The 16,566-nt window shown below is 45.2% G+C and overlaps 1 pseudogene; it reads left to right on the top strand.

The window, feature by feature from the left end:
- The first annotated feature begins 15,608 nt into the window (after window positions 1–15,608).
- Window positions 15,609–16,267, top strand: LOC147708750 (DCN1-like protein 4 pseudogene; annotated as a pseudogene).
- The last annotated feature ends 299 nt before the right edge of the window (window positions 16,268–16,566 follow it).

The following is a 16,566-nucleotide window of genomic DNA, read 5'->3' as shown; positions in this document are numbered from 1 at the left end:
TACTTTTATCCGGTCGGTAGTGTGCATTTCGTATGGGTAACAGGCAGAAGCATTGATTTGTGACCTGATGGCCCTGAATATTAGTGACATACATGCTCCAGTCAAGCACCACAAAGTATATGCATTTCTTTGCTGGAGGAGATTGTACTTTGCTTTCTTTTAAGAAACAGACAAATCTGGAGATGAATGAAGCCTTTTTGGGGGAAAGATGTTCCAGGGATAGCTTGATACCTGGATTCGGACAGTGGTAACTTTCTTAGAGAACACAATGGAAAGTGACTTCAAGGGCTGCAAGGTTCGAGCCACTGGTGGCTTAGATGGAATAATAATCAACAAATGGTGTACAGAGGATCAAGAGGGGTTATTTATCGACCTGTCACCTTATGCCCCTAATATTAAGCTTACAAAAACCAAGAAAAGGTGACCAGGTCAAGGGAGGTGTGCTGTCGTGATGATGACTGAGAAGCTCAGAGTAGCATGTGTGAAAGAGTCACTGCTGGCTATAGGAATTCCCATCTGACCACCCTTGTGGCGGAATATCATCATGTGGGAATTGTAAGGGAGTTGTACCCGACTTAGACACCATCCAGACCCAGCAGTATCGGTGCGGAGGTGAATGTCGCTTATCTTAGCCAAAGTAGTGCTCAAAAGAATAGTGCTCATGTAGTGCAGTGCTCAAATAATAATACTTAAATAAAATTGGCTACCTAGATCTATGGGGTTGCCTAGATCAATGGGGTTGGTAAGGAAAGTCTAGGTGTCAAAAATAAAAACCTGCCTAGTCATCAAAATGTGGGACAACGTTATGGCGATATGAAGATGGTCAACATGTTTCAGCCGAGAAGAGCATTGCTCCGGCTTTCGTCAGGACCTACAGAAAATAATATGCTACTGCAAATTGGAAAGTGCAAAAGCTACAAGGAAATTAAATAAGTGAAGTTGCTTTTTGCATACTGTTATATCTACCAGGAAGTTGGAGCCCCAATGTCCATTGGAGACAGTAAAAATTCTTCTACCCAGCATTATGTGAGTGACGGCCTCTCCTCGCCCGGCAACCGCTCGGGAAATTGAGGCCCCATGGCACTGTTGGAAAAGCAAAAAAAATGCTTTTTCCAAGGTTTTCATTATTTACCACCAACTTGTAGTTGGTGGTAAATAACGAATCCTAAAAGGGGAAAATCACTCATTTGAGTGCTCCCTACATAGCAAAATCAGTAATTTACTGATCAGTAAATTACTGAATCAGTAAAATACCCACCTACATCTCATTTTCCAAATACCTGTCGGTAACGGTCGAAATTACCGATTTTTGGCCGTTACCGACCGGTATTTGCCTACCTACATCTGGCCCCTAGTGACTAAACAACAGTTCCATCTGGATGTACCACCCCAAGTCCTTTAGAAAGGTGAAGTGTTTCAACTCTACCTTGAAATACAAATTAGCTAAAATATGCGCAGAAACAGGGTTCAAGCGGCCCGGTGTGCTAAACTTTGCGCTTTGGTTAATCTGAGCTACTCCTAGTCAAATGACTAAGCTAAGTGCTTGCACAATAGTGATGAGGTGGACAATATTGCTTCCGTGAGTGCTCCATTTGCACTTGAATGATTAAGCCACGCTTCAGTTTTGCAAAACAACTTATTCCCTGATGAGTGGCATCATTTGTCTTTACTGCATGTCTTGTTTTGTGACACACTACGTGGCTCTTCTTCGAAGGACCGGATGGCAGGCTCCCAGAAATCAAGACTAACCTGCCTACCACCTACCTTTTAGAGCGACAATCTTTGTAAAGTGAAAATGCATTTGTGCATTTTCTGGAACAATATTGATACAATCTTCACCTTTCTTCTTGCTGGAGCTTTGCCTAATTGCCCACTGATGACTGATGTGAAGTTCTTTGGTGAAGAGGAACAATGTCTAGACTTGTACTCAGATGGGCACTACCCGGACAAAATAAACATCCCTCCCTCCTGTTTTAAAATGTTTTTTTATTAGGTTTTATAACATATACAACAGTTGTGATAGGGCATGTTGTTCTCAGGTATGATAATCACGTTATGTAGGCAATCATAGATATAACATCAGCATACAGTGGTCCTTAAAATGTACTAGGACTTCCATAAAGAGTATATGGTATAAGATGCTCTAGGCTGAAGGATTCCGCCTCTGCCCTTTCAAAATGGCGCTAACTGAGGGAAGAATATAAACTGGGAGGAGTAGCGAAGTGATAGGGCAGGTTGAGACTATTGGGTGAAGTGCGAAGGCTTGGATAGTTGTGTATGTAAATTTGTTGTTATAATAAGTTATGGGTGCCAGTTGTGCGGAGGCAGGCCGTTGGAGCAGGGGTTGGGTGAAGGGACCTGCTTAGGAAAGAGAGGGGTGATCTTTCATGCCTCATAAGTGTGTGGGGGGGGGGGGGTACGGCAGGCAGCCTATCAGTGAAGTTGCAGAAGTGAGGGGGCCACTCCGTTGAGCATGGTAGATGGCGGCCCACGTGCCTGTTGGCTTATCTCATGGAGTGAGATCATCCTTGCTTATTACCTGCAGGGATTCTATAAGGGGGGGTAAGGCCCATTGAGGGGGAAATAGGTCACTCACAGAGGTGTCGTAGCTCCTCATAATGGAGGGCTTCTTTCTCTGCGTTCCCCCATTGGAAAATCGACCCTTGCCAAGCCGCAACCGGCGGAGCTGTCGGTGAGCGCCATTGAATGTGAGCGCACCTGACGAGGAGGAGGGCCAGGGCTGCACGACAGTTTCGTACTTTGCAGTTCTTCCTGCGTATAAAGGAGCCCAAGGCACATGCCTCCCACGTGTGCACGTCAGAGAGTTCTGAGACATCTTGAAGGGTGGTATGCACCTATTGCCAGTAACTACATAAAGCTCTGCAAGACCATAGTATATGCTTGGGATATCCATCAGCATGGGCGTCCGCAGACATTTTTCCGGGGGGGGGGGGGGGGGGGGCAAAATGTTAACATCATCACCATCCTCCGACATGATGTGTGCCAGGTGGGGCACAAGAAACACTGGGGCGCAGAACTGGGATAGACTCAATTAAATGCCAGGAATCCAGGACATGTGACTGACCCTGCCACAGGCCACCACACACCACCTGTAGGGAAAACGCTAAACTTTCTGACAAGGTGCTTTATCTCTGTCTGCTAGGTGTGCAGACTTCTGGGTCCTCGATCCAACACCAATCAAGGCTGTCTTCAGCATGATTCGATTTTTAGCAGAATACTTTGAAACAGCCTATGATTAAAGCACCAGATTGAATATACTGTATGCACAGTGTGTGTTAGGGATTATCTGTAGCACACATATTTACCAATATTGGCTTCTTGGTGCTAGAATTCATGACAACTCAAACATATCAAAAGTTAATATAAAATGTGACTTGTGTTGCTGCGGAGTGGATGGATGACCTATTGTAAAGGTTGACTGGTCACCTTTCTCACTGCTGCGTTTGTATGTTACACTAGTACTAATAAGGCAAAATCTTTCCAGAGACTGTTAGCATGTGTACACACGTCAAAATAAATACATTTCTGAAAATATACTGCATTACGCTGCAGCCTTTTTTTAATGCATAATTTAGTCATACTACGGCATAATGTTGTCATCCTTTGCTGCATAATTAATTCCAGTGGCCCCACAGCAAGCAACACATGTTAAAAGTGCTTGTGAATGAAGCTGGGTGACTGTAAGTTTGCGAACTTAGTTTTGTGTGCGTGCAAGTCTTGCATTGCCAATCCCTGGTGAGTTGCAGCTACTACTGCTGAAACAAGGCCAATGGAGGTACCTATGGGTGAGGCAGACTGGCCTCAAGGGCAGGGCCAGCCATAGCACTGGTAGTGTCCTGTGCATTAATGTTTGTTAGTGCCCCCAAATGACCACCTCTTCCATGGATTCGCTCACTACCACCCTTTAACTGTGCCCCCAAGTTTCCATAACTACTGTCTCTCAGAGGCATTTAATTTGGTTTACAGCGCCACTCATACCATTGTAGGGTGTCAGAGCACTTTACATCACACACATTACACAGAGACAATCAATATGTGTGTAAATCACTGTATAGAAAATGTTACATAAGACTAAGGACTACAAGGTGTAGGAGTCACATGACAACCAAACTAGTAGCCAGTATAGTTTTATAGTGATTGGTCTGGAGAAACACAATACCCGGAATTTAAAACGTAATACCATGGTTGGGGGCTCTCCTTAATAATCAGAATTGATTTCTGTCCAAAAGAACACTTTTTGGGACATTAGGATAATCAAACACTGGGGTGGGAGGGGCTAGGGGGGAGTGGAACATACGCTCGAATTTATACCTTGCAGTTTGTATGCAGCTCTTAGTTGACAGTTAATAGCTCACTGTTGTAAGCTAGGATTTTAACTCATAAACTGCAAGTAACAAAAGGATCTCTCTGACAAAAGCAGTAGCCCACTGACCTATTTACATTATGTGCACTTTGTGATCTGCATGGCGCATGCTCTTTGCAGCCGGTACATTAACCCTCTGAGCTACCTTTCCATGAGTCAAAACTTCCACTAGACAAAATTCTGATCTCTCTCTATGAAGAACATTAATCACCGGAGTCATCATGACATTTCTATTGTTGCCGAAAATTGCTGGAGGCCAGGAAGGAGGCAGCAAGCGTTTTTAAACCCATAATATACTTGCAAACATGATGCCTCCACCTAAAGTCAGCACCCGGTGCGGTCACACTGGTTGCACCGCCCTAGAGCTGTCCCTTCTCAAGGGTCCTGTGACCTCAGTGACTGTTGTTCTAGGGCGTGCTGCTTCATAGGCCTGCCCGCAAGACTGTAGGTGAACTTCAGTATGGTTAGTGGTGGACAAGCCTTGAAGGTTAACCTACACTTGTCATGCTAGGGACCACCTGCTGGTGCGAAGACACTAGGACTTCTAAGGTGTTGCGAAGCCTTCTAATGTCTAGCATGTGATTGTGCTCTCGCAGGAGCAGGTCCGATGGACTGATTATTAAGGCTGAACCTGGTTCCCAATTCCCACTTCAGCAGCTCTGACCATAGTGCCACATCCTCTCCCCCACTGAACACCGTACTGCCCCACTGAGAAAAACTCCCACTGTCTTCAACTACAACCCAATTGTTGCCCGCTATAAACACCTGGATTGAGGCTCAATTTAAATTACGCACTAGACAAGAGCAATATGCGGCCTACAAAAAAAAAGTTACAACATCCTGGAAAAAGCAAAAACTTATAGGGAATGAAAAATTTAGCAAACCATGGGAAATGTAAGCAGGAACAGCATGGTTACCTTAATGCTTTTACACTCAGAAATCAGTGAGTGCTTTTGCCTGAAAAGTTAAGGACACGACTACAGGGCCCTGAATGGACCCATTTCAATATCCATTGCTTATACCCTTACAAAAGGTAAGAAGTATGGTAAAAAGACCACATCCCTGGACGCAGAGCCGCAGCACACATTTTGTTTTCCAATCCACACATTGCAGTACCTCCAGGATTGGTGCACTAGTTCCAAGTCCAAGGAAAACAAAGACAAAAAACCAAAAATAGCGCTTCACTGGCAAACTCTGTAAAAGTGGCGCTAATGTGTTTCAGTGTGAATAAAATCAGTTTGGCCAGTTTGCTACCACTCTGTCTTATTTTATTTAGTTATTTATCTATTTTTCATATTTTTAGCTTTTTATTCCCAATGCTGCACTTTAGAATTAAAATGTTAGAAAAATATGACATTTCCAGCAAAAGCATCTTTCTTTTTTGAATCCATTTCACTGGGAAGCAAATAAAAGTAAGTAAGAGGAAAGAGAATGAAAACCCCGTCTTGGAGTCACGGTTTTCATGGGCGTCCGCAGGGGGGTCATGGAGGGTCGCTCCAGGGGGGGCAAGCGCCCCTCCTTGCCCCCCCTGCGGACGCCCATGTCCATCAGGGGTGTGATAGTGGGGGCAACAAATGTGTGCATCAGGGTAATAAAGGTCAATTTGGGGGGTGTAAGGTATGCCTTGTGCAACATAAAGTACTGAGGGGCAAATTTACAAGCCCCTATCGCCACAGGAATGTCACTTTTAATGACGTTCCTGTGGAGATAGGGGCTTCACCTTATTTACAAGGGGGCCTTAGGCCACTTAACGCGGGTTAACGTTGCCTTGTAAATAAGGCACCCTTTCACGCTATACTTAGCGTGAAAAGGATGGGCAATGGGTTTTGCGGTGAGTGTTCCGCCACAACACGCATTCATTTTGACGCTGATCTATATTTACAAGGGTGGGTTGAATAGGAGGCAGCTCCAAGATTAAGACTCATGGAAAACATGGTCTTCACATGGTGAAACGAGGAGAAATGCTTTATTTCTCCTTGTTTTTGCTGTTTCTACGTGTGCTGCCTTGTAAGGCACACACAGAAGCAGCAAACCCCCATGAATGATTGTTTATGTGTAGGAAGGTGTCCCTGCCTGCACATAAACAATCATTAAAACAATGACGATTTCCTACTTCTATGTATGCCGCACAAAGCAGAACACAAAGACGTTTCAAATCGTCCTTGTGATTGTCAATGTGAAGGCAGGGACACCTTCCTGCACATAAGAAATTATTCCTTCAAAGCAGGCACCTTTGCACTATGGTGCAAAGGTGCCTACATTAGTGCTAGGCAGCTTAATTTAGCATCAGAGCCAGCAGAAACACAGAGATGTACTATATCTTTGTAAAGGCTCATCCCTGCATTTTGGGAATGGCGGAGCACGGCGTTAGCATTTTGTGCTTAACGCACGCTCCGCAATTCCTTTGTAAATATGCCCCTGACTGTTTTTGAACCAGGAGTTCCTGGAGACCTGCTGGGGGGATTCTAAGACCTGCTCCCATTCCTTGTCATGAAGTACCCTCCCAAAGTCATCATCCCATCTACTCCTCAGTGTTCTGAGAGGAATATTAATGAGTTTGTGTATGTCCTTATACAGCCACTTGATAAGATAGCGACCTTTATCCATTGCGAATACAGCTTGGAGGACCGGGTGGGTAGCGGCCTCCACCTCCAGTGCGCCCCAAAGGGTATGATAGATGTTGCGGAGTTGCCATTGAATAAGAAACTAACCCGGTAGGAGGGTGTGCCCTGTGGCCAGCTGGTCATAGGATAGGGGTTGGCACTCAGAGAACAGAATACCCACTGTGTGCAGTGCTCGTGTTGTCCAGGTTCTCATGTCTTTCGGTGCAAAGAAACCAGGGAAGCGGGGGAGGCCGACTACGGGGAGAGGAGGGGCATATGCCGGTATCCCCTATTTGAGGCGGTGTATGCAGAGCATACAGGTGCGGGCAACTGCTACCTGCGAGGGCCAAAGAGACGAGGGCAGAACCTTTGGGAGGAGTAAATTCTGTGCTGTGGATTTCGGCATGATCCCTCCGTCGTCACTTCTTTCACCCATATATCATCCTGCAGTCCACCGTGATAACCATTGCAGTGTGCTGCCAGATAATACTCTTCCAAGGAGGGGGCACTGAGTCTCCCCTTGCCCACCAGGAGTTGTAGTTTTCAAGGGTTACATGGTGGCATTTGTTAGGTGAACAGCGTTTAGTTCACATGCGATACTTCACATGCCATTACAACACGGTCGTTATAACGACCGCGTTGTTAGTTCGCATACCTTTACTATGCAAGTCGGAACAACGACTTGCGTTAGGGGAGAAAAGGTGTTGGATTTAAAATCCAACACCTTTCCTAGTGTCTGCACAGACTGGAGTTGGAGTACTAAATTATACTATTCCAACATCCAGCGCCCCCTAATGCAATTCGTTGTTCCGAATTGCGTAGTAAAGGTATGCGAACTATCAACGCGATCGTACTAACGACCGCGTTGTAATGATATGCATACTAAATGCATGCTAAGAAACGAGTGCTATTCATTTGTTACCCCAAATAAGTGTGCGCAGGAGGGAGTTGAGTTCAGTGAAGAATGACTTCGTCTGGATGACAGGGAGGGTAGCAAAATATTACAGGAGCCGAGGCAATATGACCATCTTTGCCAATGCAATCTTTCCAATTGAGGCTAGGGGTAGAACTCCCTGAAGTACACCTGTGACCTAATGTCCGCCAGGGCTTTGTAGAAATTCCCTTCATACATATCAAGAGGAGTATGGTATAGATGAATCCCCAGATAGTGGATCACTTCCCCAAGGTTTATGGTTTGCGGTGATTAGTTGGGACAGAGTGAGTAAATGATCTATTTGGTCCAGTTGACCCACATTCCTGTAGCCTCAGAAAAAGTTAGACAAGGAATCATGGAGTTGGGAGAGGTCAGATGTTACATCCTGGAGGTACAGGAGTGGATCATCCACATAAAACGAAACAGCATGCGTTCTGTCCTAGGGGGGTGTACCCCATTCCCGGCCTCTCTTTGCGTGGTCGAATAGTTAAGGGCTCTATTGCCATTGAAAGAGCAGGGGGGAGAGTGCATATCCCTTTTGGGTACCCCGACTCATTGGAAAGGGGACGAAGATGAGACAGCCCAGGTGGATCCGAGAAGATGGGGTTGTGTAGAGTAACCAGGTATAGCCTAGTAGTCGCTTCCAAAAACCCATACGGGCGAGTACTAGAAAAAGATAATCCCTCGCCAGTGCATTAAATGCCTTCTCCAAGTCCAATGTATGGGAGGCAGCATTTGGAAAACAGCCTTAGACCCAACCTTGCATGTGAAAGAGACGCCGTATCTTCTGAGAGGTGCTCCAGCCCAGGACAAACCAGTTCCTGTACATGTGTATTAACTTCGGGACGGCCTGGGAGTATCTAAAGGCAAGGATCTTTCCCAGGATTTTATAGTCAGCCCAAGAATGGCAATGAGTCTGTAGGACCCTAGGTGTGTGGAATCCAGGTATGGTTTGGGGATAGAAATCACTCAGGAAGGACTCCTGAAGAGGCTGTGGAAGCTCGCTGACATGGAGGGCTGCTTCAAACATCTCCTGTATACAGGGTGCTAAGAGGGATGTGAGAGTGGCGGCATAATACTTCAATGGGAGTTCATCTAGGCTGGGGGTTTTGTTATGAGCTAGATCATGGATTGCTTTCACTATCTCGGGAGTTGTGATTGGGGCTTCCAAGGTAGCTCTACAGGTGGTGGGATGCACCGGAGGGTCACACCTTCCAAAAAGGCACACTTTGCTCCTGCTGAGTCGTCTGATGGGAATTAGTAAATAGAGGAGTAAAAGTTGTGGAATTCCTGCAGTATCTCACCCTGGGAGCCTAATATGGTGCCTGAGCATAAGTTAATTTTTGTAATGGGGCTAGCAGTGGTTTCCTGTCTGATTAGGCAGGCTAGAAGCTGTCGGGATGTATCCCTTTCTCTGTGCACTTTGGCCACATGGGCAGTAAAATTAAATCTCCGCAACCTCTCGAGAAGGGCAGCATAGTTCGTTTTTGCTTCTATATAGGGCATGGCAACTGTTGGGTCATGGTCTGACATCTTTCCTAGGGTCAACGGACTCGATAATTCTCGCCTCAGTGCCTACTCTAACCAGGGATCACACTCGGCAACTCTGGGCATTAAGCTTGCCTCATCTCTACAACGGCCCCCCACAGACGCCGGGAATGCCTGGTTTCACCTTGGAGATACCCAGAAGGGACCATCTCACAGGTAAAGCCAGGACGGGTTCCCCAGCGGTCTTCAGCGCCAGGACACCCCGAGATGGGGTAACAGTGCGCTTTACAAGTATCATCATTACATTTCCTTGTCCAGTGTCCTATGGACTCCTACTATCTACTGTATACAGGTACTCCTCATTATTACCGTGAAGGCGTCCCACTTCAGGGTTCTGGTGGTGACTGTATTATGGTTTTCGGCAAAATATTGCCGGATATGAGTCTCCTGCATTGCACTGAAGACAGGATGTTCCAGACAGCCGCAGTGTAGTTGCAATGCTGGCATCGGAGACAGCGGTGGTAGCCATCTAATGTCCACCACATGTGCTTCAAGGTCTGAGATGATGCATCCTAGATCGTCTGAGTGGCGTAGGAGGAGTGCCAAGCATATGGAGCAGAGGAAGCGATCAAGACATAGAGATTATGGGGAATGGAGTGCTTAGTTCTGGAGACTGTTGGCCTGTGCACAGCCAGGGAGAGCGACAATGGGGGTGGGACCTGTCCAAGTCTGGGTCTAAGGGCCATATGTATCAAGCCATTTTTGAATCGCAAAGGCCGAAATTCGCAGAATTTCGGCCTTAGCGACTCGCAAACGGCCGTTTTGCACTTTTTGGAATGTATGAAACATTCCCAAAATAAGGAATTGCAAACTTGTGCGATTCCTTATTTTACCATAGCGATTCCTTAAATGCTATGTATGTAGCAATTTTAGCTTGCAAATTTTATTTAAGAATTCGCAAATTACCACCAACTTTCAGTTGATGGTAACTTGCGAATTCTTCCAGAAATGCACAAATTGGCATTTTTAAAGGTGGCATATGATGCACACACATGCCCATAGGGCATGTATGTGCGCCATATGCACACACATGTTCTTTTCAGGGGTGCAGCAGGGTCTTTGAGACACCCCTCCACCCTTGCAATAATTCTCAAATTGCGATTAGCTAATTGCGAATTCACAATTTGAGAATTATTTTGCATTCATTCCTATGGGCCTCTTGGCCCATAGGAATGCTTTGGAAATTATTCCTTAATTGCAAAATGTGAATTCGCAAATAAGGAAGCTTAAGGAATCGCAAATAAAAAGCGATTTTGTTCATACATACCATTTTGCATTTCCTAAATAGCGATTCCTTAAAATTTGCTGTTTAGGAAATGCAAAATAGTTTGATGATACATATGGCCCTAATACACAGTTATAGTCATCTTGAAGATCCACAGTACTGGGTTTTATGGGGCAGTTCGGTAGAGAGAACATCCCAGAAGGTACCTTGCTTCACGTTGGGGACATAGATGCTACCTATGTGTATGGGTCAGCCGTTCAGGTCATCTTTTTCTATGACACCACCAGTTTCCTAAAAGGGGACACCAGGTCTGATCCATAACAGGGTGTCTCCTGCATAGACTGAGTAGGTGGGGGCATGTATGGTGTCCCGCCATCGCTTACAGTAGCCCAAGTTCCTCGATCCTCTATGTGATTCCTGTAGAAGGACTATGTGTGCCTGTTGGCTTTTGGCATAGGAGTAGACTGCGTGTCATTTCCTAGCCATGTGCATTCCACGCATATTCAGGGTGAGGAATTGAATAGCAGATATGGGGGGCCATACCATTTGTAGTAAGCTGCATCTAGGACGTGTGGTAGGAAATCACTTGGGAGATACCCGCCCCGCATGTCACCCAGCCCAAGCTATGCAAGGTGTGCAAGGTCTGCCTATCGCAGTTAAACGTGGGGGAGGGATGAGGGGCAAGTAAACTTAACAAAATGTGGGAGAGCAATATGTGGAGCGTACCACAACCGGTTGTACACCCAAACTGAGCATAATCAAAAGGCAAACTGTAGTTTAACATCGGTGTGTGGCCTAATCCAAAGATGTAGCGTGTTGTCCAATGTGCCCAGTGTATCAAGGACTGAGGCATGTTGGACCCAGCGGGGCCAGGGGGTCGCCCGGGTCCCTGCTTTATGAGTGGCTTGAGTAAGTAAGGGTAGATTCAGCAGTGGGTCCACATAAGCGTGTCATGTCTGGGTGTTGCAGGTGTGGAGGAAAACACTGGGGGGATTCGGCTGTGTCGGAGTCAGAAAGCACCTGGGATTGTGTTGGTGACTCATACACCCTGTTAGGCATGACATACAAACTGGTATAAATGTCTAACAATGATGCAAGGGTATGTAGTGCAGGCTACAGCAAAACAGTGTCTGCCGATGGCACTGCCTGGGCAGGTCCGGGGAGCATGGTTCGCTTTGGTGGGAGGTCTCCATTGTGTTGGTCCTTCCAAGTCCCAGTCATCTTAAGGGTCCGTGAAGATTGTTGAGGTCCAATTCGAAATGACCTTATGGCGGGCTGGGAATAGCAATGAGTACTTGATCCCCAACTGGAGGAGGCAGCATTTGATCTCTAAGAAGAAGGAGCACTGGCACTGAACAGTGTGCATGTAGTCAGAGAACAGCATGATGGTCTTGTCCTCGACACGTAGTGGGCTTGCTTGTAATGGCCATCCCTCTTCTTTTCCCTTCAAGATACCCAAGCCTAAGGATGACTTAGACCTAGATTAAAAATATCATTATGTATCAACAACGTATGTTAGTGAAGATTTCCCCATGAGGTGAATCTGTTGATGACAATTTGTGTGCTTTAAGAGCTGCACAATAGTAAACAAGCATTTGCAATGCAATCGGTCTCGCCTTTGGGACCTTATATGTATTTAGCTATGCAGCACATTAGTCTGGGTGCTGAAACATCTACTGTTCTCTAACATGGAGGGAAAGTAAGCACCAAACTGTGTGACATGACAGGTATGGGAATACATGTGGAGAAGTATTACCTTTCAGTGGGAAATGGTATTGCCCAATGCTCTGTTTTCAATATGAAATCAGGGCTTTCGGTGGTCATATCACTGAAAATACAAGATTTTTAAAAAAATATATATTTTTATTGATTTTAATACAGAAAACAGAAAAGCAGTAGGCATGTGTTACTTTCAAGGTTACAATCTTAAAAAAGAAAATACAAGATTTGAAAAAAATATTATTGTCTACAGGTGCTCGTGGAAGACAATTTCTATGGACTGGAATCTAGAGAATGCTAAAGGTATTTCTGGTATTTTACTGACCTCTGCTGGTCGATTTCTATCAAGAAAGTTAAATAGAGGCAGTTGCCAGAAAAATTAAAAACAGAAAGTCCCTCAGCAGAAAGCAATTCTGGTATTTTACTGACCTCTACTGGTCGTTTTTTATCAAGACCGTAAAATAGAGGCAGTTGAACAGAAAAAAAAGTCCCTAAGCGGAAGCAGACAAGTCCTGGGGCTGATCTCCAGAGCCCACAAAATACAGACACATATAAGCATATACTAAAGTATGTACAAGAGTTCTCGAATGTTCGACCTAAAAAGGGAGGGAATGAGATATTAACATTTTTTACCTTAGTGAAACTGTAAGTGCTGCAGCCATCTTTTTGCTCAATGCAACTGGACCTTAAAGTTGTAGCTGTGTATGACACATAACGCCAGGCTCTTAAATCAAAGACATTTTTTATTAGCTTGCTTAGCGGCATGAGTTTACATTTCTGTATCGATTTGAATTTCGTTCATGTTATTTCTCGTGACTTCAAGAACATGCATCTGTATATCTCCTCTGTTTCAGCCTCATCACCCATGGGAAACCTGTATCGGAAATCCTTGTGCCTTAATTGTGCAGCGTATGGTCATCAGTGGCAGCGGCCGCCTACCGCCTACCTAAAGTGGTAGGTCGACTGTGTGGGAGGGGGCGGAGGTGTTGGGGGGAGAAATAATATAAAAATAAAAAAGACTTACCTGCCACTCCACTCCTGCTGATGCTGCCTCGCTGCTCCTCTTGTCATGCTGGGGCCCTCAAAGCACAGGCTAACCACCCAATCCAGATGCTGCTCTCATGCCATGAGAGAGGTGCCAGAGTTAGTCTGAGCATTCTTTTTTGCCACTCAGACAGTGCATTGGAGCCTGATGCATTTCTCCAATCTGGCAGTCCCACATCTGGGTTGAAGAACCATAAGTGTGCATGTCTGTTTGGTCAGCCTAAAATAGCCCACCAAACCGACATGCTCACTTATAAGTGCACACTACTCCTCCTCCCTGCCATGCCTGGCCCCGTCCAATTCACTTTGTGCGGCTCTGACAACAGAAACAAAATGATAATAACATTGTGTTAGTATCATTTTATTTATCGTCTGCTGGCGCTGGGCTGTGGGGCGACACTCCTCTGCCATTATGGAGGAGGTGCCCCAGATGGTCAACGGTGATGGTGGGATATCCACTTTCGCTCCTTTCAATGAGCTAGAGTTATATTTTTCTATTTTTTTTTAAATTAACATTTTCAGGCTTTACATTTGCCTGTGGATAGATTTTCTTTAACAAGTCTTTGTTGTGTCCCTTTTTCACTGAATCATGTCCCAGCATTTGGTCAGGGGGACGAACGCACCACAGGTGCAGAGCTGAGTGGTACCTCCTGCAGACAATGTTCAACTGCTCCAGGGCAATCCAGCAGTCATTAGAAAATGGGGGGGAGGGAGGGAGGTTCCCCATTCCAGCATGTATTACCTTAAGCGAGAGGGCATCTCATAAGATGACCTCCTGTGCACAAGTTCTGTCTGCCCTCAATCTAGAAGCATATGAACAAGCATTGGCAAAGCCAATAAGTCTCGACGATGTGATGTTATGCCTTTGTCAATGTTTTAGGTTTCTGTGTGGCAGGTCAGAAAATAAATAATAAAATGGCTAATAAGGGCCAATGGTGTCTGCGTCCTATCCTTTTTTTTTGCTACAGTGGGTGAGGGGGCATCATGGACAACAGAGGGAGGTCAGACAGGTGGGATAGGCAAGCAGCACTGACAACAACGGAGGGAAGGAGGGCAGGTAGGTGCAAGCAACAAGCGACACTACGGAAGGAGCGTGTGGGTGGAGGCAAGCAACACAGGCAACAACAGAAGGAGGGGCTGGGGTAGGTGAGGGCAAGCAACAAGGGCAACCACAGAAGATGAGAGGGCGGGTAGGGTCCAGCAACACAAACAACAAGGGAGGAAGTGCAGGTGGGGGCAAATAACATGGGCAGCAATCGGGGGCAAGCAACATGGACAACAACGAAGTGAAGGGCAGCAGGTGGGGTCAAGCAACATGGACAACAACTGAGGGATGAAGGGGAAGTAGAGGGACACGCGTGAGCCAGCTGAAAGAGACACAGGCTGCTAGAATGCTAAAACACAAAGAAAAGTAGCGCCTACAAAAATGAGTGGTGGAAGGCACAAGTAATGCATCCATACTACAGGGGAGGGATAAACCCAGGAAGGGGAAGGGAGTCCGCATCAGCTGACCAATGAGAAGCAAAGCAAATGAAAGTGACAGTGAAACCAACAAATGGTAAGCAATGCACGGTCTCTAAGGACACTGATAGAAAACAAAAGGACTTGAAGAGACAGGCAGCACTGTCTAGATAAGACCTAAAATAGATACCATTTAAGCCCAGGTTCCCATTTGGATTATCAATACAGAAACAAAGCAGACATTACTGCCCATGAGGACCTCTGTCACCTCCGCTGAGGCGCACTAGTACGATTACTTGGCTCTCCTGGAAAGATAACATAATTATTCTCATCTCATCCTAGCCCAGATCCTAGCCGCATGATTTTTTGACCTGATGGATCTAATCTGAGTTTCTCCCTCCATGTCTTGTCCTAGTGAGATCAAAGGTCTGAGAGTCACAATTGGCAAACGTCAACAATAATTACCCCACCTGACTGAATACATATGGATATTCCTAGCAGGAGGCTAAGAAGACTGACAAATATTCTCAATATTCTCAGTTTAGATTAGGCTTGGGCACTTTATTGACACTTTCAGCGCTCGCCGTTTTGACTCATAACACTCACCTCTGCACTGTGCAACCAGAATCATTTGTCCTGACAACATTTTTTGATGGCCTTAAATGTTTATATTTACAAGAAGATGAGATTGAGGACAGATTCTGGGACATCTACGTAGGGAAGATGCACTCGGATGCTGCCATCAATTTTGAGTTGAACTCTCATCTATCAACACTGGTAAATATTCCCAAAATCTACGCACTCTCAACAGAATGAATTTGACTGAAGACATTGGCCAAGACAATCACCAACCAGGTGTGCACTCTTGCACTTCCACAGGGTACTGTAGCAAAGCTATGCCACCAAGGAAAAAAATACCAACAGATAATCTGGCTAAGAAAAGTAGACAAGATTTATTATATCGAAAGTATGACTCCAGTAGACTTAAATCGAAAGAAGAATATCTTCAAACAAAAAGATACTTAGATTGGTTGGAAGAATATACAGGTACAGAAAATGTGGTGGAACCCGGTGCAATGGAGAAAGTTTGGGAGTATACTGAAGTTGCTACTGAAAATATAGTAATCCTTGTCCTAGCCTGAAAATCAGATGCACAAAATATATTTACGTTGCAAGAGTGGTTGAGAGGAATGGCTTCACTACAGTTTCACTCAACAGAGAAACTAAGAGAGTCACTGCATTACCTCAGAGCTTTAGTGAACGAGCCTGCAAATTTCAAACTTATTTATAGATATACATTTGACTTTGCACAAGAAAAGTACCAATGCAGCCTAGATAGACATCAATAGAAGATGAATGTGTTTTTTCAAATATAGTATTCATAAATTAGTTGATTACCATGTACATCATGATATCATGTTTTAAATATATGAATAAGATACTATATGACAAACATACTCTTTTTACTACAGTTGTTTCCCTTCTCCTCGTTCTTTAAAAAGCAAGGATAAAAGGTAGTCCAAAATTATTGGCCCTTTTTCCAAGTATAGTGGATGTAGTGTACCTCATCTTATAACCGTACAATACAGTTCAACGGACTCCACTATTCTATGTTTCTGTGATCATCCTTATTGGCGGCGCCTCCGCT

Source organism: Lissotriton vulgaris, chromosome 6 (genome assembly GCF_964263255.1).
Source record: "Lissotriton vulgaris chromosome 6, aLisVul1.2, whole genome shotgun sequence".
Lineage (NCBI taxonomy): Eukaryota > Metazoa > Chordata > Amphibia > Caudata > Salamandridae > Lissotriton > Lissotriton vulgaris.
Note: the sequence above shows the minus strand (reverse complement) of the source record. Positions and strands in the feature narration are given on the sequence as shown.